Source organism: Tursiops truncatus, chromosome 17 (assembly GCF_011762595.2).
Source record: "Tursiops truncatus isolate mTurTru1 chromosome 17, mTurTru1.mat.Y, whole genome shotgun sequence".
Classification (NCBI taxonomy): Eukaryota; Metazoa; Chordata; class Mammalia; order Artiodactyla; family Delphinidae; genus Tursiops; species Tursiops truncatus.
In genome coordinates, this window is record NC_047050.1 from 3,600,193 (window position 1) to 3,623,375 (window position 23,183).

At 40.5% G+C, this 23,183-nt stretch overlaps 1 protein-coding gene across 1 annotated transcript in view; it reads left to right on the top strand.

The window, feature by feature from the left end:
• Nucleotides 1–23,183, top strand: part of LOC101317476 (RP1 axonemal microtubule associated) — a 303,982-nt gene that overhangs the window by 46,268 nt on the left and 234,531 nt on the right. The window contains 1 exon segment of the mRNA XM_073794757.1: nt 19,034–19,173. The gene's annotated coding sequence lies outside the window, so the exon portion shown is untranslated.

Genomic DNA, 23,183 nt, shown 5'->3' on the forward strand with positions numbered 1-23,183 from the left:
TTTCTGCATTTCCCAAGTGTTGTAGCGATGCGTTATTGATCAGCACTGAATTGTACACCATGTGTTCTTTTGTGGCGATTCCCTGGCTCATCAAACAGGTGGAGAGGTGAAGCATCCACTATGTTGAGTGATAAAGCATTCCAGCTGTTACGTAGGAGAGGGAAACACATTAGTCTCCGTTCTAATACATGTGTTCAATACTTCTGAATATACATATTTTTGTGAGTGCACGCATGCGATTTTGTCCTGTAGGGATATTTTTTAAAACTGAAGTGTAGTTGATTTACAATGTCGTGTTAGTCTCAGGTATACAGCAAAGTGATTCAGCCATATATATATATATATAAAACTTTTTCAGATTCTTTTCCCTTAAAGGTTATTACAAAAATTGAGTATAGTCCCCTGTGCTACACAGTAGGTCCTTGTTGTTTATCTATTTTATATATAGTAGTGTGTATATGTTAATCCCAACCTCCTAATTTATCCCTCCTCCCCTTCCCTCTTTGGTAACCATAAGTTTGTCTTCTGTGTCTGTGAGTCTATTTCTGTTTTGTAAATAAGTTTGTATCATTTTTTTAGATTCCACATATAAGTGATATAATATGGTATTTGTCTTTCTCTGTCTGGCTTACTTCACTTGGTATGATAATCTCTAGGTCCATCCATGTTGCTGCAAATGGCATTATTTCATTCTTTCTTATGGTTGAGTAATATTCTATTGTATATATACACCACATCTTCTTTATCCATTCCTCTGTTGATGGGCATTTAGGTTGCTTCTGTCTTGACTATTGTAAATGGAGCTGCAATGCACGCTTCTGTCTTGACTATTGTAAACAGAGCTGCAATGCACGCTTCTGTCTTGGCTGTTGTAAACAGAGCTGCAATGCACAATCACAGTACACTGCACTGCATACTGTAGGGATCTCATTTGGTTTTATGTGCAATTGGACAGACATCCCAAACCAACTTGAATTTTTTTCTTGTTATAATCTTAAAAAGAATAGCTTCATTATAGAAATAAATATATTTTCCTATTTTTTCAAACTGTTGGGGAATGTATGTTCAAAAGGTATAGGCTTGAAAGGGAGAAAAATATTTCTTCCTAATGTTCCATATGGTTGGTTCTTCTTATAGTGCTAATCTGGGAAAATATCCACCTAGAGTAGTTTCCTGTCAGAGGGCTTGTCTCAATGCCAAGAAAAACTGTCACTCTTAAAAGTTCTCCTCACACAACAAAGAGAATTGGATATTTTAAGTCCATACCCTGATAATTCAGGTAAAACCTCTCCTTAAATGAAGCAAAGGCGAGTCTGTGGGAAGCTGGTAGGAGAGGTTTTATTTTTATCTTCTTTCCCGTTTTCCAGGGGAGCAAAGGAAAGCTCCACGAGATTCTGTAACTTGTTCAAGATAGAGCTGGTTAGTAGCAGAGCTGATCTTAAACCAGATAACGCCAGCCTCCAAACTCTGGCCAAGTGTGCTCTTGTGGTATGATCCAGAAAGCTTATTTATAAGATCTGTCGACCTCTGTCCCCTGTGATCTCAGCTGTCTGGACTGACAGACTCAACTTGAGCTCGTGTAGACAGCAGGGAAGTGATTCCAGGATTGAGGAGTTAGGATCCTTGGAAGAGAAGAGTGCTGCTTTGTTTTGTTTTGTTAGTCCTTGTTTTCCTGGGGTTGGCCCTTGTCATCACTTTCAAATACACAGAGGCTGTTTTCTCTAAGTTCATCCCTGAGAAGGACCTTTCTTGCTTTCTACCTTGCTTTCCTGGGGCTGTGGGCAGAGGCTTTGCTGGAGGGGAAGGGGAACGGGCATCCCTGAGGACCTGCCCTGTCCAAGGAGAGAAAACCGACCAGATGGCAGCTGACACGTACAGGGCACTTTGTAGGAACACTGGCCCCGAGCAGGCTTCCTGAGCTGCAATTTGGGGTCCCTCCCTTGCAAGGCAGCCCAGAGGAGTCTGATGACTTGGCGGAGAACCAGCGGGCTGGTAGCCAAAGGGCAGTAAATCAAAGTGAAAAAGAGGTGATATTTTAAAAGCAAATGACACTTTTGTTTGTTTGTTTTAAAGGGCAGAGAGAAATAAGTTTTTGCAATGGTAAAAGGGTAGAAGATATAAAACAACACTGCTATAGAATAATTCAAAGTTATTTGTTTGTAAAAGCGCTCTCTGTAATGAGTATGCTCTATTTTTATTAAACAATATTCTCAACATTTCTCTAGAAGAGGATGTGATTTTTACCTGGAAATTGGTGATCCAGTGTTAATGAGGTTCTTACCACGTTAAAATAAACAGAATACTCTATTTCATAATATCCTCGGGGAGATTAAAATGTTTTCTGTGTAAAATTTCTGGAGCCAAACTCTTTCTTGTTTTTTAAATCCTAATTCAAGTTATGTTTCTTCTGTCCTTGATGAGTTTTTTCAGTTGAACACTCTAAGGTTGGAAACATGTTTCTAAATACTCACCTCCTGCAGTCCACTGAGGATGGCTCTGTGTCCCAGAGGAAGACTCTTGGGGAAATCAGAACTGGGTCTCAAGGAGCAGCATCACAGGACGGTGGATCTGGGGCTGTGTTTCCACAGAACCCAGGCGACACCTAGGCATTCACTTGTTTATTGTGATCATACCTTTTAAGAGTTTTTAATTATGAATATAAAATGTTTCCAGAATATAAAAAATATGTATAAAGAGTAATATCATGAACACCCACTCACTGCCCTGATTATGAAATAAGGCATTTCACTAATGATAAGGGAAAAATACAAAGTCACCAAAGCATAAATTGAGAGCAATACATGACAGAGTGAAAAGAACACTAGCTTTATTGTTCCTTTAAATTTACCAGCAACCTTTATTGAGCTCCTGTTTGTGCCAGGCATGGAGGTGGCAGAGATGATGAATACCCTTGCTGACCCAGGTGTGATGGGAGACTCATACAAAAAAAAGAAAAAAAAAAACCACAACATAATACACGCCAGCCAGGAAGGGCTACAGCAGGTAGGCTCTCTGGGAACTAAGAGACCACAAAGAAGGAGAATCTAACTGAGAGCGAAGGTGGGGTTGGAGCTGAGAGGTCAGTAAAGGTTTCCCAGGGAAAGTGATCCTTGAGCTGGGTCTGGATGGAGAGCCAGCACCCAGGAGGAAAGCTGTGTCCGGCAGGGAAGCAGCATCTGCAGGCTCAGAGGAGTGCTCACTGGCACGCAGAGCAACTGCTAAGACTTAGGTTGGCTGGAGTGAGCTGTACTAAGAGCTGGAACTGTCAGGGGGGGATTCAGATGGTCCCATCTGCATGTTAGAACAAGCCCTCTGCTCAGAGATCAGGTGGTGGTTCTTACCTGGAAGTGTCCAAGGAGGGCTTCAGAGGTTCTATGAACCCTTTGAAATTGTATGTAATACGGTAGGAATATGTGAGCATGTGTGAGTGTGTGTGTGTGCGTGTGTGTGTATATGTGTGTGTGTTTTCCCCTGGGAAGGTCCAGCTCTTTCCTTCCATCTTACAATGTTTCTTAACTCTCAAAGAAGGTAAAGATCTCTACTAGGCTGGAAGAAGGTGGTCCGATTGGAGGGTTATTGTAATAGGTGGGATGACAAGTGATGAAGTGCTGGATTGAGAGACTGACCCTAGGGCAGAAGGGAGGACAATTTTGGAGATAATTAAGGGACCTATTGACAGGATTTGTTATCTGATTGGATTTGCAGGGGACACAGTCCAGCGCAAGGCTTCTCAGACTTTAAGGGGGTCCTGTACTAGATTCCGACCAGTAGGTCTGGGGAGGAACTAGAGACCTCGCATCCATGGCAAGGTCCTTGGTGCCGGTGGCCGTGCTGTGGTCAGGGGCTACCTTGTGAGCAGAAAGACTCCACGTCCAGGTTTCTCAGCCTCAGCTGTTGACTTTTGGGGCCACACAATTCTTTGTCATGGGGGGTGTACATCCCGTGCATCACAGGCTGTTTAGCGGCATCCCTGGCCTCTGGCCACTGGATGACAGTATCACCCCCCAGTGCAACACCCCCAAATACCCTGACATCACTAAACAGGGGGTGTGGGGCACTGCTCCAGGGGCTCATGGCCCTGATAGATAAATATTAAAATGGTCTGGGGAGCTTCAGGACTTATCAATGCCTGGCCTCACCCAGACCGATTGTATTCTAATCTCTGGTGGAGGTGGGGCGGGACACTCAGGCAGCTTTTGGAAAACCTGACACTCAGCTAGCCCTGCAGGTCCAGGCTGCGCACCAGGCTAGGTGCACAGCTGCTCCCTGTGCAGGGGGCGGCAGGTGGAGGGAGGGGGTGAAGATAAGATTCCGGATTTAAATGCTGATGAGCTCGACATGCCTGGAGGTCATTTAGTCGAAGAAGATGCTCACTTTGACCTTCTTGGTCACTGACAAGCTGTGTGTCCTTGGGCCAAATATATTCCCTGGTTTTTATTTTCCTCATCTGTCCACTCTGCTAATATCTACTCTGTCCTAAGAGTTGATGAAAAATAAGATACATTAATGGATGTGGAAGAAAGTAAAAGCCATCTCACACTTACAAACACACACACACACACTCAGTTTAAGATGGATCTTCAGAATTTTATTTGAAAAAAACATGGGACAGCATTTTATCATGTCAGGGCAAGGAGTAAGTTTTGGGGGAAAAAAGCACAACAAACACAAAAAGCACAAATCATAATTAATAAATTCAAGTAAATTAAAAATTAAAATTTTAGGACATCAAAAGGCACCATCAGCAGAGTTAAAAGACAAACTAAAAACTGGAAAAAATTTGCATTGCACAACTTGACAAAGCTTTAGTATAAAAAATATGCAAGGGCTTCCCTGGTGGCACAGTGGTTAAAGAATCCACCTGCCAATGCAGGGGACACGGGTTCCAGACCTGGTCCTGGAAGGTCCCACATGCCACGGAGCAACTAAGCCCATGCGCCACAACTACTGAGCTTGGGCTCTAGAGCCCAAGAGCCACAACTACTGAAGCCCGTGTGCCACAACTACTGAAGCCCGCGTGCCTAGAGCCCGTGCTCCGCAACAAGAGAAGCCACCGTAATGAGAAGCCCGTGCACCACAACGAAGAGCAGCCCCCGCTCGCTGCAACGAGAGAAAGCCAGCGCACAGCAACGAAGCCCCAACGCAGCCAAAAATAAATAAAATAAATTAATTAAAAAATATATAATAAGTTCCTAAAAGTCAAGAAGAGAAAGACAAACAACCCAAGAGAAAATAAGCAGGAGATATAAATAAGAACCAAGAAGAGGGTGTTGGAATGGCGAATAAACGTAATGCAAGAGGCTCCCCCCACCCCCCTCCAGTTTCTAGGTGAATAAATGGCAGTTGAAAGTGCAGTGTGTATTATTTCTCATCCACCAGATGGGCAGACATTTACTGAGCTGTAAGGCAAAAAACCCTCAGGCTGCTGGTGAGGGTATCAATTGGTGCTACTACTTTCTGAGCAATTTGATAATATTTAATAAAATTAAAGATGCCCTATAACCTATAGGTATACTTTTATGAAAATAAATAAACTATAGCTCTAAGTATTAACATAGATAAATACCAAAGGTGATGTTGGGCAAAACGGCAAGTTACAGAAGTGTGCAGTCTCCTGTTTATTTAAAGTGTAAAAAATACAAAACAGAATTATATTTTATTTACAATTATATGTATTCTTACTTAAAAAAATGCACGCATGGGAATATTTGAAACCAAATTGGGGATATTGGGTCTCTGCAGGGGAGGGAGAGGAATGAGATTGGGAGGTGATACAGGGTGAGGGGGCTGAATAACTTGCCCCTCCCCATCTCGTCAAACAGCGAGAGAATGGCAGAGCCCGGATTCCACCCCGGGATGTGGTCCAGCCCCTGTACTCTTATGGTCTGCATCCCTTTTGCTCTGTGGTGCCTTGTTTTAAGCTCTCATCCCCATATTTAAAAGAAGAACTTTTTCTGGAGGAGCTGTTGTGCTCAATCTGTTTACAATGATTTATTTGAGGGAAACTACTGGCTTTGCCAAATAATCTTTTCACTTGCGTGACTTAATTTTAAAATATTTAAATATTAAAAATATTTCAGGCACAGCATATCAGTACCAGCATATGGTATAATTGTGTGACTACTACGTTGTTTTTTTTTTTGTTTTTTGTTTTTTGTTTTTTTGCGGTACGCGGGCCTCTCACTGTTGTGGCCTCTCCCGTTGCGGAGTACAGGCTCTGGACGCGCAGGCTCAGCGGCCATGGCTCACGGGCCCGGCCGCTCCGCGGCATGTGGGATCTTCCCGGACCGGGGCACGAACCCGCGTCCCCTGCATCGGCAGGCGGACTCTCAACCACTGTGCCACCAGGGAAGCCCATCTAGAGCATGTTTGATACGACAAAGGAAGAGAACAGTGGACCTAGGCTGTAAATGGAACTCAGAAGTGGAAAGGCACCGGGCCTTCGATGGAGTATTTCGCTGAGAGCACTAGGTGGAGCACTCCGGATGGTACAGAAGCACGTGCCTTGCTCTGTGGTGGTTGGAAGGTGAGGTCCCCCTGCGTGATGGTCCCCGTTTTCTCCATGACGCAAAGTTAACATCCGATGGGGAAGGGATGTGTATTTTTATAAGAAGTTTGAGCCAAGAGGGACAACAAAAGGAAGGAAAAACTCTCCCTATTTCATTTTTATTGTATGAGCTGCTCAGGCTCCAAAAATACTAGTGGCCATTTTTTTTATATCAATCAAAAAGTATTAGAATTTGAATCAGAGCGCAAATATATTTTTCTTACACTTTTACTAAGCTAGGTTTCTCAATTTACTTTATTGTTCTTAAGATTCATGTATTTTCAAGCTTTTATGTTCAGTGAAAAAAATATGTAAGTACATTCCAAATTATAGTGTTCTGACTTTAAAAATGTAGTTTATTAAGAAATTATCACATGGAAGGGCTTGTCGTTTATGTTTAGTAACTAGAACCCCAGTCCCTACTACTCTCCATTTTAATGGGGTTTAGAATGAGATTTTCATGAGAGCCAGTGCAGTGTTCATACTTGCTTATGGGCACGTTCGCATGGTGTAAAGGAAGTATCCATGGATCATCAGGCTTTTAAAAAATCATATGTGTTGGAATAGCACCGCTGAGTCAGCTAAGATACGCTAGAGGCCGTTACGTGCATCTTAGAGTGTTGTTTTCTCCTTTTTTGTGTGGGATTTGAGATGTAGAGTTTTGCTGGGTCACTTGTAAGGGTGGGTCAGAGTATAAACGTGTCACGGTAAGTAAGAAAATACTCACGGAACAGTACATTCACGTCCTTGCAACTTTCTTTTTCTTTTTTTTGAAGATGTTTCTTAATAGAGATGAGGATTTTAACATGCTTCATTTGGAAGGAGGAAAAACAGGACAAACTAATTTTGGTTTCCATTAGTGCTCATAACGAGGGAGAGTTCTCTGTGTGCAATTCCACACTTCTGGTCCCCACATAAGCTACTCAGTGACAGGCTGCAGCTGTGTGAGCGGTTAGCTTGGTACCTTGCAAGCATCCTGCTGTTGTTTTTATGCTTTCAGGGTTATCCACATGGAGGAAATCAAACTGCACACAAGTGTTCCGAACAGCTTTTACTGCTAGCAGCTCTCAATGTTCTAAAGCTTATTTTTCTGAGTTAATATTTTTGAGAAAATGGGGTAGGGTTCTAGTTTTGACGCTGAATGTGGTACTGCGGAAGCCACTTTGTAGAATGAGGGGCTGTGTCTCTTCCACTTCTGTGGTTCCAGCCCTGTATAGATCAAATTCCATATATCACCCAAATACCGGAACTGACTGCCGAAGTTATTCTGCATTTGCCAGTCTGACTCACACCAAAAGTCGCTGAGTAAATAAAGTATTTGAAATAAAAGACTGGAATGAAAAGGGGAAGGACATCTTGACCAGATTCATCAGAGGAGCTCTAGGGTTCCGCTTCTGAAGGGCATAAAAGGGTATAAAATGATGTCTCATTGGTGTTGTCTCAGGTTATCATGAATTAGTAAAATCGAGGAAGGACCCATGTGTCTGACAGCCTGTGTGCCCAGCCGTGGCATCTGTCAAGGTTCCTCTTTGAGAGAAGCAAGGGCCATGGAGGCCCAGCTCTCACCAGGCACGTGAGCCAGTTGTTCAGTTAGATTTTACAAACTCAAAAACCCGAGGAAGATCCTGAGACTTATATTGTACCTGTTTTAACATTGCAGTTAGGAGGACTTCCTGGTATGTTGCTTAATTATGCCTCAGTTTTCTCATCTGAAATACTATGATGTTTATAACATAAATATTATAAGGTAGTGATACCTACTTCATAGGACTATTTTGAAGATTAACTGAATGTGTTTATACTATAAGTAAAGATTTTAGTATTAATATTATATATTATTATTGATCCCCAGTACTATTTCCTTCCTCTTTGAAATAATGTGTATTATTGCATCATTCTTATATAGGTTTTTGTGTACCTGTAAACAATATGTGCTTTAAAAATTTATGTAATTGTTGTAATACATATTTTTTATAATGTTTTCAGTCTGCAAAATGTTTTTGAGATTTGTTTATATTGATATACGTACATCTAGTTTATTGACTTTCCCTAATGCATGACACAGAGTTTACTTACCCATTGCCGTATCGATGCCCATTTAGACACTTCATTTTTTTGAACTCAATACCAATGGTTATCTCTAAGCTGTCTACCTAGAAGTGGATTTGTTGGGTCATAGGAATTGCATATTATCAACCGTAGTAGAAATCGCCACATTGCTCTCCATATTAATCAAAGTCACAATTCCCACAACAATGCCTGTTTGAGAGTTCTGTTCTCTCCTCTATCAACATTAGTATTGTTTTTGCTAATTTGATAGCTGTGACAAGACAGCCTGTGGTTTTATTTTGCATTTTCCTTATGAATGGAGAAGCCTGGGCATCTTTTCATACTTACTGGCCTCCTGGTGTCTTCTGTGTCCTGATTCTTTGTCTGCTTTGCCATGTTTCTGTCAAGTTGTTTCTCTTCCCCTTTTGATTTGTGGATCTTTATACTCATGAAAGTATGGTCAATTCTCATTATTCTCATTGTTCTAGAAAGTCACCGCGAACACCGAATTAGCAAATACAGAACCATTGCTTCTAGAGGAAATAGGGGGTCAGGTTCTTGTGAGCCTTTGGCTGCTATATTTCTGTCAGCAGATCAATACATAACCTTGTTTTATATGTGTTTTTGTTTAAAGGCACCTCATTTATATTGTTGCTTCATTAATATTGAGCTCACAAGCAACAGCCCCATAACTCATGCCTGAACAAAGCTTCTCTAATACATATACATATGCTTTCTCCTTAAGTCACATCACAGCCTTTTTGCACCTAGGACACTAGATAGCACTTCAGCTTGGGAGACATTTAAAATCATGAGTTCACCAACAAAAGTCACAAAAATGAGAAAATATGGCACTAAATAGACTTCAAAACGGACTCATGTCCTGCATGAGTGTTGAAACAAGAAGGCAGAATGTAGCCTTGTTTGGCCTCTGCTGGGAATGTACGTGTCAGATTAGTCAAAATGTTCACTTCTCTGTGCACGGCTGGAATGGCTACGAAGGCACCACAAGTATGGATGTGCGGGTTCCTAATAAATATTAGCAAGTCGGTGAATTCACACACATGGAATCTTCACATAGTGAGGGTTGACTGTAATGCTTTGTCCATTGTACACAAGTCAGATATTTTCTCCCAGTCTGTAATTTGTCTCATAACAATGTTTATGGTGTCTTTCTTCATATGGAAGATTTTATTTTAACTTTGTCAGTTTTACTAATCTTTCTTTTTTATGGTTGACGAGTTTCATCTTGTTTTGAAAAACTTTCCCTACCTCGATGCCAGGGATGTGTATTCTCACATATTATGTTCTAAAAGTTTTCATAGTCTTGCCTTTTCCCATCTAGATCTTTATTAGGATTCCTTTGAGTAGAAAATGAGGTAGGAATTGGCTAAGCCATTTCCTGAAACAATATATTGAATAAAGCTTTTGATTAGATTTGCAGTGCAATTCCCATTATATACCAAGTTCCCGTATATACAACGGTATGCTTCTAGTCCCTCTATTCTTTTCCAAGTTTATTTGTGTATTCTTTCATGAACTCTACACTTTTAAAAATTTATTATAGCTTTACGATACGTCAGTATTTGGTAGGGAATTTTCCTTCTTCTCCCTTCACCTTACTCTCCAAAAGTGCATCTTCAAATGAGTTACTAGAGTTGTCTTTGAAAAATGTGGTTAGTATCATGATTAGAATAACACTACATTTATAGATCTATTTGGGGGAAATTATCATGGTTACGATGTTGAGCTTTCCTGTTCATGAACATAGCATTTTTCGTATTTACTTAGGTCTTCTGTAAAAGCCTTCAAGAAAGTACTGTAAATTTTCTTAATACATATCTTATACATCCTTTTTTAGATTTCTTTATGGGTACCTTGCAATTTTGGTTGAACTTTGAATGAGATTTTTGAAAGGTGACGTTCCTGATAGATTTTTGTAGGTATTTAGTAAATCATGAACTTTTATTCAGCAATCTTGCTGAAGAACTCATTAGTTCTAATAGGTTGTCTATAGATCCTCTTGGATTTTTATGTAGACAGTTATATTGTCTATAAATAAAAATACTTGTGTTTCCTTTTCAGCACTTGGTAATATTTCTTATTCTTGTTTTATTCTGTTGGCTAGTATTTTTACCCTGGTCCAGCTGTGCACCTGCACTGTATCAGTTCTATGTCCTCAAATGATCAGGTGGAACTAGGGTTGTCCTCCACTGATGGTCTGCACTGAGCTTCACTGCTACAGAACTCTGGAGGACTGCTTGAGTCCATGCCACACGCAAGTTACTTAACTACCTGTGCCTTAGTATCCTGACTGATAAAATAGGCATAATAATAGTACCCTCTAGATAAGGCTGTTTTTAAATAAGTTAGTACTTATAATACCCTTAGAGCAGGGGAAGCGGGAGTTATTTTGTGGGTATAGTTGCAGTTATGCTCTATGAGTTCTAGAATCTGCTGTACAACCTGGTACCTGTACTGTGTGCGTTCAGAATTTGTTAAGAGGGCAATACTCATGTTGTGTTCTTACCGCACATACATACACACACAAAATTAAAAAACAACAACAAAGGGATACAAGAAAACTGGAAGGTGATGGATGTGTTTATTACCTTGATTGTGGTGATGGTATCATGGTGTTTGCATATGTCCAAACTCATCAAATTTTATTCATAAATATGTGCAGTTCTTTGTATATATATCAATTATATCTCAATACAGAAACAACCAAAATGCCATTATAACAGCACCTGACACGTATAAAGTTCTCAGTAGATTTTATCCATTAGTACTATTGCAACTACCACAACATAAAACTGAGATCAGCCGACAAGCTTCCTTTCTCATGCTAGTCCATCTGTTTTTTTTTTTTTTTTTTTTTTTTTGGTACGCGGGCCTCTCACTGTTGTGGCCTCTCCCGTTGCGGAGCACAGGCTCTGGCCGCGCAGGCTCAGCAGCCATGGCTCACGGGCCCAGCCGCTCCGCGGCATGTGGGATCTTCCCGGACCGGGGCACGAACCCGTGTCCCCTGCATCGGCAGGGTGACTCCCAACCACTGTACCACCGGGGAAGCCCTATTCCATCTGTTTTTGATATCAAGGTTTATAAATGTCAAAAAAAAGAGTTTAGTCTTCATTCTTTTTCTGTTTTCTTGAGTGGGTTAATGTAAAGATAGGAATTATCTATTCCTCAAAGTTGTGGTGAAACTCGCCTTTAAAACTGCTTAGACCTGGAGATTTTCTGACATTGACGACTCATTCAGCTTCTTTAATGTTTTATGTCTATTCATATTTCCAATTTCTTTTTGAGTTAATTTTGGCAATTCGTATTTTCCACTCCATTTAAGTTGTCAGGTTTATTGCCATAAAGTTGTTTGGAGTATTCTTTTATGATGTCTTAAAGTTTTACTGTGTCTTTTATGACCTGTTTTTTCATGGAAAGAGTAAAATCTGTTTTATTGGTTTGTTGCAAAGATTCAGTCTTTGCTTCTATCGATCTCTCTTTTCTTTAATTTCCTTAGTTCATCATGTTCCATTATTTATTTCATTTTCCTTTCTTTGGGTTAACTGTGTTCTTTTAGGAACTCCTAGAGTTGTATGCTTAGCTTGTTCATTTCCCTTTTTCCTAGTATTTATACTTAAGCATGTACATTCTCTCTGAATATTGATTTTTGTGGTAGCCCACAGAGTATTACATGTATTTAGCTTCAAGTATCACCAAGAATTTTAATACAAGAAGCATTCCCTTCCCACTATCCCCATCCCTGTTCGCAGTCCACAAGGGCAACTAGCTTTCAACTTTTTAAACAGTTTCCTTTGTGTTTATCTCTTTATTTCTAATTAACGTGATGTATTCTCATTGCTTGGTGTTTCAGTTTATTATCTACTGACCTCCTGCTGTGAAAGATAACAGGTGCTCCCATATCCTTCCTCTCCTTCTGTCCTCCTAGAGAGTCAATGTCACCATTTTACATTAAATCGATACTCAGTGTTTACACTATTGTATGGATATATAAGTATTATTCACAGAAGAGCTATGCAGTATACTGTGATTACATTTCCTGTTTCGCAATCTTTTTCCTCCCTCAAGTTAATAATAGGCTTTTGATTTTTGTTTTCCTTGGTTTTCTACTTTCTTATCCTTCTTTCCTTCCCAAGGTCTCCTCCGTAAGTTTAAATCTCTTCTCACTGGCCACACACATCAGGTATTTGATTGATTTTATCTCTTTCTCAGAGATAACCCTCCTAGAATCCTCTGTCTGCTTCCTCCAATCTTTACTTCTTGTGCTCTAGGCCTGCTCTGGGGATCCTGTCCAGGGATTTCTCTTCACTGTTATGCCAGGGACCAGTGGCTTGAACACCAGAGAAAGGCAAAGGGGACTTTCTCCAAAGTTCTGCCACTGGTTCCCGCATCTGGTTTTTACCGCTCTGGCTATGCTATTGTTTTGATAGACTGCATTCTTCGGCAGCTTCCTGAGAGGGGTGCATATTATTCCTGATCATTTCATGGGATTCTTAACAGTTTCTGAAATATATGTAATTTTTATCTGTCTCTATTACCTGCCTTGGTGTGGGTCTTTTTCTTTTATTGTCCTGGGAACTTAGTAAGCCCATTCAGTTTGGAAACTCATTTTGTTCAGTAGTAGGGAAATTTCTATAATTATTTCTAGGATAAAACTGTCACTATTTTTTATGTCTTTATGGAAAAACTATTATTCAGATGTTAGCACTCTTGAACTTATCCTCTGTTTTTTCTACATTTCTTGTCCTTTCTCTCTTATTTTCCATCATCTTATTTGTGTGTGTGTGTGTGTGTGTGTGTATGTGTGCATATATATATATATTTACATATTTAAAAGTATGTATTTATATTTATATAACACATTTATATGTGTGTGTATGTGCAAATGTGATGATGGAAAAAATATATATCACTTTCACCCTCACTTAAATCTAAATATTTAGTAATTTTTCGTATGATTTCTCCTTTGATCCATGAATTATTTAGAAGTGTGCTTTGTAGTTTCTAAAGAAAAGTATGTGTGTTGGGGGGGACATTGGCAACCTTTTTGTTACTGATTTTTATTGTTACTGAATTTTGATCCGACAATGTGGTCAGTATATAATTTAAAAAATATGTATTGAATTTCCTTTTGACTTAATGTGTGTTTATGTTTAACTTTCCTAATATCTCATGTATGCTTGAACCAGAGAAATATTTCCTATTTGCTGGGTGCAATATTTCACATGTACTTCCCTTAGATCAAGCCCATCAATGGGGAGAACATTTATTAATATTTTGTCATCTTGATCTGCCATTTTCCAAGGAGACTTGTGTTCAGTGCTCCCCTAGCAGTCCCTGTGTAGCCCCTTCAGTTAATCAATCCTTCTCCCTTTGACTCCTGGAAACCACTGGTGTGATGTATGTCTGCACCGTTTTGTCAGAATGTCATATACATGAAATCTTACAGGATTAAGTCTTTCAGGACCAGCTTCTTTCATTTAGAAAAATTTATTTAAGGTTTATCCTTGTTGCATGAGCTGACAGTTTGTCCTGTGTGTCCGAGTAGTGTTCTGGTGTGTGCACAGACACAGTTTGTTTATCCAGCCACCTGTCGAAGCACATTTGGTTTGTTTCCAGTTTGAGGATGTGAGTAAAGCTGTTAGAAACATTTGCACAGAGGTTTTGAGGAGAACACACGTCTTCAGTGCACTTGGGCAAATACCTAGGCGTGGGATTTCTGGGTCCATGTGGTAAGCATGTATTTAACGCTGTAAGAAATTGTTAAACTTCCAAAATGGCTGCATCATTTGTGTTCCCACCAACCGTGAATGAGGGTTCCTGTTGCTCTGCATCTTCACCAGTCTTGCATGGTTAGTTTTTAAATTTTAGCCATCCCAGGTACGTAGTGGTCCCAATTTGTGATTTTAATTTAACTTTTTTTTTTTTTGCCTCACCATGCAGCATGCGGGATCTTAGTTCCCTGACCAGGGATCGAACCCGGCCCCTTGGCAGTGAGAGTGCGGAGTCCTAACCACTGGACCGCCAAGGAGTTCCCTGATTTAACTTTGTTAATGCATCATTTCATATGCTTTTTTGCCATCTGTGTATTATCTTTGGAGAAGTATCTTTTCATGTATTTTGCTCATTTTGAAAGGGGGGTTGTTTCTTATTGTTGAGCTTTAAGAGTTCTTTATATATTCTACATGGATATGAGACTTTTATCAGATATAGGATACATAATTATTTTTCTCCAAGTCTGTGGCTTGACTTTTCATTCTCTTAACAGGGCAAAAGTTTCAAAAATTTTAAGGGTACAATTTATCAAATTTTCTATTATGACTCATGTCTTTAGAATCACATCTAAAAACTTGTCACCATACCCAAGTTCACACAGATTTTCTTCTCTGTTTCTTCTAGAAATTTTAAACTTTCAGATTTAGAATTAGGTCAATGATTTATTCTGGGTTAATTTTGGTACACGGTATGAGGTATGTGTCAAGGTTCTTTTTTAAAAAATTTTTTAATGAAAATTACATATATCTTTAATTGGGGTATAATTGTAAGGTTCTTTTTTTTTGACTTTTTTGCACATGGATACTCAGTTGTTCCAGAAACATTTGTTGGAAAGATAAAACTTTCTTCATTGAATTGCCTTTGTACTTTTGCCAAAAGTGAACTGTGGGTCTGTTTCTGGGCTTTTTATTCTGTTCCATTGTGAAACGCACACACTCTTTCACCAATATCATACTGTCTGGATAACTAGCTTTATCATAAAATTTGAAGTCAGGTAGAGTGAGTCCTCAACTTTGTACTTCTTTTTCAGAGTTGTTTTGGCTTTTCTTTTTCCTTTGACTTTCCATCTAAATTTTAAAATTAACTTGTCTAAATTTACAAAAACTTGCTGGAATTTTGATTTGGACTGTACTGAATCTATTTATCAGTTGACAAGATGGGTATCTTAAAATACTGAGTCTTTCAATCCATGAATATGGTAGATCTCTTTATTTAGATCTTCTTTCATTTCTTTCATTAGTGTTTGTAATTTTTAGCATACAGACTCTTTTATTAGATCTACACCTAAGCATTTCATTTTTAGTGCTATTGTAAATGGTATTGTTTTTGGAATTTTAAATTCCAATTGTTTATTGTATATAGGAAGATGACTGACTTTTATATATACGCCATGTATCCTGTGATCTTGTTAAATTCACTTTTTAGTTCTAAGAGATGATTTTGTAGATTGGGATTTTCATCAAGACCGTCATGTCATCTGAGAATAGAGGCAGTTTTATTTCTTTCTTTCCTATTTGTATGCCTTTTCTTTTTCCTGCCTATTGTAAAAACTTCCAGCAGAAGTTCTAGTCTTCGAACAAGATATTGATACGGAACAAGAGTGGTGAGGGAAGATATCCTGTCTTTGTTCCCATCTTAGAGGGAAAACATTCTTTTTTTTTTTTTTTTTTTTTTACCATTGAGGTTAGTTGCAGTTTTTATGTAATATGTAAATGCTTTCCATAAGGTTAAGGAACTTCTTTTCTATTTCTAGTTTGCTGAGAGTTTTTTTTATCACAAATAGATGTTGAATTTTGTCAAATGCTGTTTTTGGAAGCTACCAAGATATCTATATGGTTTTTCTTCTTCAGTCTCTTAATATCATGAATTACACTAATTGATTTTAAAATATGTTGAACAAGCCTTGTATTCCTGGGATGAATCCTGCTTGATTGGCATGTATAGTCTTTTTTTTTTTTAGTGCTTTTATTTTTTTAATTATTTTTTTAACATCTTTATTGGGGTATAATTGCTTTATAATGGTGTGTTAGTTTCTGTTTTATAGCAAAGTGAATCAGTTGTACATATACATATGTCCCCATATCTCTTCCCTCTTGCGTCTCCCTCCCTCCCACCCTCCATATCCCACCCCTCCAGGCGGTCACAAAGCACAGAGCCGATATCCCTGTGCCATGCGGCTGCTTCCCACTAGCTATCTACCTTACTACATTTGTTAGTGTGTATATGCCCATGACTCTCTCTTGCCCTGTCACAGCTCACCCTTCCCCCTCCCCATAACCTCAAGTCCGTTCTCTAGGAGGTCTGTGTCTTTATTCCTGTTTCACCCCTAGGTTTTTCATGACATTTTTTTTCTTAAATTCCATATATATGTGTTAGCATACGGTATTTGTCTCTCTCTTTCTGACTTACTTCACTCTGTATGACAGACTCTAGGTCTATCCACCTGATTACAAATAGCTCAATTTCGTTTCTTTTTATGGCTGAGCAATATTCCATTGTATATATGTGCCACATCTTTATCCATTCATCCGATGATGGACACTTAGGTTGTTTCCATCTCCGGGCTATTGTGAGTAGAGCTGCAATGAACATTTTGGTACATAACTCTTTTTGAATTTTGGTTTTCTCAGGGTATATGCCCAGTAGTGGGATTGCTGGGTCATATGGTAGTTCTGTTTGTAGTTTTTTAAGGAACCTCCATACTGTTCTCCATAGTGGCTGAACCAATTCACATTCCCACCAGCAGTGCAAGAGTGTTCCCTTTTCTCCACACCCTCTCCAGCATTTACTGTTTCTAGATATTTTGATGATGGCCATTCTGACTGGTGTGAGATATCTCATTGTAGTTTTGATTTGCATTTCTCTAATGATTAATGATGTTGAGCATTCTTTCATGTGTTTGTTGGCAGTCTGTATATCTTCTTTGGAGAAATGTCTATTTAGGTCGGTCTTTTGTATATATTTCTGGATTCAATTTTCTGAAGTTTTTTTGAAGAAATTTATATCTAGACTCACAAAGCATAGTGGTTTGCAATTTTCTTTTCTTGTAATATCTTTGTCTGGTTTTAATATTAGCTTAATTTTGTCCTCATAAAATGACTTAGAAATTGTTTCCTACTTTTTTTTTTTTTCCCCTGGAGGAGATTGGGTAGATTTGGCATTATTTTTTTTCCCTAAATGATGGTGGAATTCACCAGAAGCCATTTATGCTTGGGGTTTCCTGTGTGGGAAGGTTTTCAATTACAAATTCGATTTCTTTAATAAATATAGCACTATTCAGACTCTATTTCTTTTTCAGTGAATTTTGGTAGTTTATATCTTTCAAGGAACTGGTCTATTTCACTTAAGTTGCCAAATTTATGAGTCTACAGTTGTTTGTTTTATTCTCCTGTTATCCTTTTAGTGTCCGTGAGGTCGAGAGGGAAGTTCCCTCTTTCATTCCTGGTATTGTTATCTATGTCTTCTCTCTCTTTTTTTTTCTTGGTCAGACTCACTAGAGGTTTACCAATTTTACTGAGTTTTTTCAAAGAATCAGTCTTTGGTTTCATTGGTTTTCTCTATTGTTTTTCTGTTTTTTAAAAAAATTTCTTTAAAATTTTTTTAAATTTTTGGCTGCATTGGGTCTTCATTGCTGTGCAGCCTTTCTCTGGATGTGGCGAGCAGGGGCTACTCTTCATTGTGGTGCGTGGGCTTCTCATAGTGGTGGCTTCTCTTGTTGTGGAGCATGGGCTCTAGGCACATGGGCTTCAGTAGTTGTGGCACACGGGCTCAGTAGTTGTGGCTCATGGACTCTAGAGCACAGGCTCAGTAGTTGTGGTGCATGGACTTTGCTGCTCTGTGGCATGTGGGATCTTCCCTGACCAGGGATCAAACACGTGTCCCCTGCATTGTCAGGTGGATTCTCAACCACTGCAGCACCAGGGAAGTCCCCTGTTTTTCTGTTTTTAGCTTCATTGATTTCTGTCTTCATCATTATTCTTTTATCCCTTCTACTTGCTTTGGGTTTAATTTACTTTTCATTTTCTAATTTCTTAAGGTGAAAATTTAGATCAGATCTTTGTTCATCCTTAATATAAGCTTTTAGTGCTATGAATTTCCTCTGAGCACTGTTTTAGCTGCATCTCACAGTTTGATGTGTTGTGTCTTAATGTTTATTCAGTTCAAAATAATTTTCAATTTTGGTTGAGACTTCCTCTTAGAACCATTTCCCCCCAGTATTTGGGGTTTTGCCCAAATTTGTTTCTGTTATATTCTACTTTTATTTAAACTATCAATGAAGAATATATTGTTTTCTTAAACATTCAATTATCTTTCGAGCAATTAAAGTGAGAAAAAATATTTTATTTTAACTTCGTATTTTCCATTTCTCTTTTTTTTGGGGGGGCATATAGTTGTTTTACAATGTTGTGTTAGTTTCTACCGTACAGCGAAGTGGAGTGGAGTTCCCTGTGCTCCACAGCAGGTTCTTATTAGTTATCTACTTTATACGTAGTGGTGTATATATGTCAATCCCAATCTCCCAATTCGTCCCACCCCGTATGGTCCATTTCTAATACTTTTCATTTCTTTGTGTAAATCCAAGTTTCTGACCTATATTGCATTCCTTCTGACTGAAGAACTTGTTTTTAACATTTCTTGTAGAGCTGCCACCCTGCTCCGTCTGCTGTCTCCAGGGTCTCCAGGTCTCCCTCAGCCTCCGCACTCAGCTTTTAGCGCGTTATTCCAAGTATCCAGCTGAATCTTCTTATTGGCTCTACGGCCTCTGACAACACCTGCGCCAGGTAAGGAGAAGCATGGGTCCTGTTTCTCGCTACAAGCACTTGCCTCTTTGAAGATTTCCAGTTAGCTATTTGCTCTGTGACCTTAGTTCTCTAAGGGGGACGAGGAAAGTAATTAATTTGCAGTTTGTCCAGCGGTTTTCTTGTTGTCAGGGTGGGTGTGCCTCTCTTTCCAGCTCTCTGTGTCGCCATGCTGAATCTAGAAATCCAAAGAATCATTTTTTGAATTCCTACCTTTCATATTTGTTTTTTTTCAAATATTCTTGATCTTTGAAAATGCTGTCCTGCCTTTTGTTATTGCTTATGTTCTCTTGTTAATCCACGCAAGTTTAAATGTATCTTTTTTTAGTGGTGTCTTTCAGGTTTTTCCACTTCCTCTAATTCTTGAGTGCTGGTTCTTCCTGTGTCGAGTCTGCCCATCTGTCTTCCACGGTGCTTCCTCATGTAGCTTCAGTGGTGTTTGCGTGCGGAGTTTCGTTCGCGTCACTTTGAATTTTGATTTGCTGTCGGCAAGGACTGTCCTCTCCATGGAGGACCCATAATGCCACGTGTTGTGCGCATTTTCCTACGGAACGGCTTTTCATGTGTTTTTGCGGGGGGGGAGGGTCTCAAGATTTCACTGTCCTGGACCAATCTTCATGTTTAGCTCTTGAGTGTGGTTCCTGCTCCCTTTGGGCGGTATAAATTCACATCTGCACAGGGTATAGTCCGAGGTTTTGATTTCTTGCAAGTCATTTTTTTAATACAAAGTACCTGGAGACTGAAAGTTTCCTTGCTGCTTCCTGGGACGAGGACACAGAATTTTCTTGTCTGCCTCTCAGGCTGGCCAGCCTTTTGACACATCTGGGTCTTGAGGAGCTGGCTGAGTACCAGCTCCCTCTTTCTTTCTTCTCCAGTCCTCTCCCTGGAATTAAAATCCCAGCTTTCGGGCCAAGTCTGAAATCCTTGTGGGTCTCCATGGCAACAGCATCTACACGCTGTTCTGAGGCTTCTCTTCCTTTCCGGAGCCCAGGAATTTCTATCCCCCAAGTACACTGTTAAGAGAAAGTGATATCATACCGGACGATTCTATTAGTTTGTTTCTAGAGGGTCCTTCCACTCCTTGCCCCCAGATCTTCCTCCTTTCAGCTCGAGCGGCCATGTGGCTGGAAATGGACTAAGTACAGCTCTCATGTGACTAGAATTTGGGTGACCCCCCCCAAATGCAATGTGTCTCCCTCCAGTTTCCTTAAGAAAGAGAGATTCAGGTCAAAGCCAATTTGAACCCTCACCCTCCTTAGTTACATGGATTATGGAATTTAGTGATATCTAATTTCTCTTCTTGACCACTTGAATGATTTGTAAATACGATGGCTACACATGTTTTTTTTACTGTCCGTATGACAATGAAGTCAGGGCATTTTGCTTTATATTCAGGGAGTTCATATTAGATCTTTAGTTATTTTAACGCACGTTTAACTACTACCCATCCTTACCAAAGTCAACTAACTTGCTACTTAAGAGGAAATGTATGAAAAAAAAGTCACTTTCCCAATATCACCAGCAATTCCTACTGGTGAGGCTTTTTCAAATTCCCAAATAGTCACCCGTTGAGGAGCGTTCTGAATTAAGCATCTCAAATTTCTGCACTTTGCTTTCAAGAAGAATGCTCTACCCCTCGATGATGCTCTAGAGATGCCAGCAATGGAAGATGAAACGGAGGAGAGACTTAAGATATTCCTAGACCATTACCTTAAGTTCCCCGGTGAACTAAAAAGAGAAGTGTTAAGTGAAAACATTCTCCTTAGTAAGGGATTGCATTTCTTGTTATTTCACTAATTACTAAGGTACTGACTGTATACTTTTTACTTTAATAACTTTCCTCCAGTAAAGGGCAGACCTCCAAAAGGAATTTACTGGGTAAGGTGACCGGTCTTTAATATGTAAGATGTGGTTTATTTCTGTGACCCCTCGAAGCAGTTTCATGGAGCAGTAAGCTGTAAGACAAGCAGCATAGCCAGCTGGTGTAAGAAGTGCAAACGCTTTGCACGAAGATGCTGTTTTATCAGCCAGTCTTTTTCTCGTCTGTAAGGTTAAGGGACTCGATTACATTCACTCTAAGTTTGTTTCAAGGCTAAGAAAGAACTATAATCAAAATTCCAGAGGCGTTACGGGGTTGAGATCCTCCAGTTTGGGAGTTTATAAATTGATGGTAGAGAGGATGGTCAGATAAAATGCATCCGTTTGGTTCCTGAGAGGAGGTCACACCAGGTCTCACTCCTGCCTGCTCTTGTTTCAAAGCATCCATCGCAAGAGTTTTAGGAACACGTACAGCTACTTATTCACACGGCAGCCTCCTTCCAGACAGTGAACCTCTGGGCAGGATTCCGTTCTCCCTGTTTTCGAAACATACCACCACTGTGTGTGTGTAGGCCGCGTAAATGACGACACGGTTTTTCTCATATTTGCCCTTTCAGGTTTTGAGCTCTGAGTTTGCTTTAGGAAACACAGTCATACTCCTGCTATTATGATCCCAGGGCACTTCTCCTTCTCATTCTTCTTCTTGCAACTTTCAGCTCCCTCTTAACCACCCCGACAGGCCCTACCTGTGCAGCCTCAGCTGATCCCTGCCCCCCAGCTCAGACTGAGACAGGATCATTTAAACTCACATCAAAGACTCGTGCCTGCTTGTGTGTTTGAAACACGTCCTTGGTCCCAGCTGTCTCATACCCTAGACGGGAGTAGAGATCTGAGTGGATTGGGGAAGGCAGCATCACGTCATACCTGGAGGAGGTGGGATCCAGGTGTGGGAGAAGCGGGCCAGCGTGACCGTGGTGTTGGTGCTGGCATCGGTCCCGGGGATCACGAGGAAGCAGCCTGGGTAGGGCAGCACTGCATCCTTCTTTATAGACGCCCACATTAAATCCAGGATTCCTTAGAGTTAATTTCCAAATCATGAGCAAAAGGAAAGGGAATTTTCATTTCAGACGTAGAACTATGGATGGAAGAAAGTATTATAAAAATTTTGTCTCTTTGCCTAGGTAGCTCATTAAAATTATTTTTTTCTGGGCCATGCAGCGAATAGGTGGTGTTACACTGATTGAATTCACAGTGGTGAACCGAAGGAACAGGGCCAGTCTGATTTACTTTGAGACATGTGAGGAAAAAGGATTCACTGTTCAGATCCAGAGAGTGAGGCAAATACCCTCTAAGCTCGCAGGTGCTGTTACGCCCTATCTGTCCATCCAGCCTTGCGCCAGTTCAGCATCTCCGCGCTGCAGGTGCACTGACACGTGTGCACCACAAGATGGAGCCCTTACAGCAGCTCATCTCCCAGGGCTTCCTTCCACCCTGTTCACGCTTCGGAAAGTGAAGCAAACACGGCCGTGAAGAGGCGCACAGGCCTTGAGTGGATTAGAGACTGTTCCAGTCATTGTGCCTGAGAGCAGATCTGTCCTCGGCCGGATCTCCATCAACGTCCTTATCAGCGTCTTCCAGGAAGACACAAAAGACAAGCTTTAGCAGGAGGGCGGGTGATGCAAAACCAGGGAGGAGCATGGGGGCCTCTGGGCATATCGTAAAGATTCGGGGGGCTTTTCCGCGGGCTGCCAGTGGACAGGGATGGAGGCACAAGGTTGCCTTTGATGGAGCAGGAAAAAGAGCTTTGGACAGTGAAAGGGCAGGTCTGGACGAGCGCATCACGATAGCTGTGATGCTGGTAACCGTACCGTCTCACGCAGTGCTACTCAGCGTGCGGGCCACGCGCTGCCCGTGGGAAATGGCGTGCTGTCTGTCCTGGATGAGGGCAGGCGCTCCTGCCAGGGGTCAATGAAATTCATCACGAAGTACATTGCTTAGTGGAGCCAAACAGGTAAAACTCACCTGGTGAGGGAAGCAGGGCATCCACCACATTCCAGCACCAACTCTTCATCTTGGGAAGGGCCTGCCTTTGAGTAGCGCTGAATGGCAAAGGCTCCTTGGCGTCAGTACTAAGTACTTAGTACTAATGGTGCTAAGTACGTTAAGCGCATCCT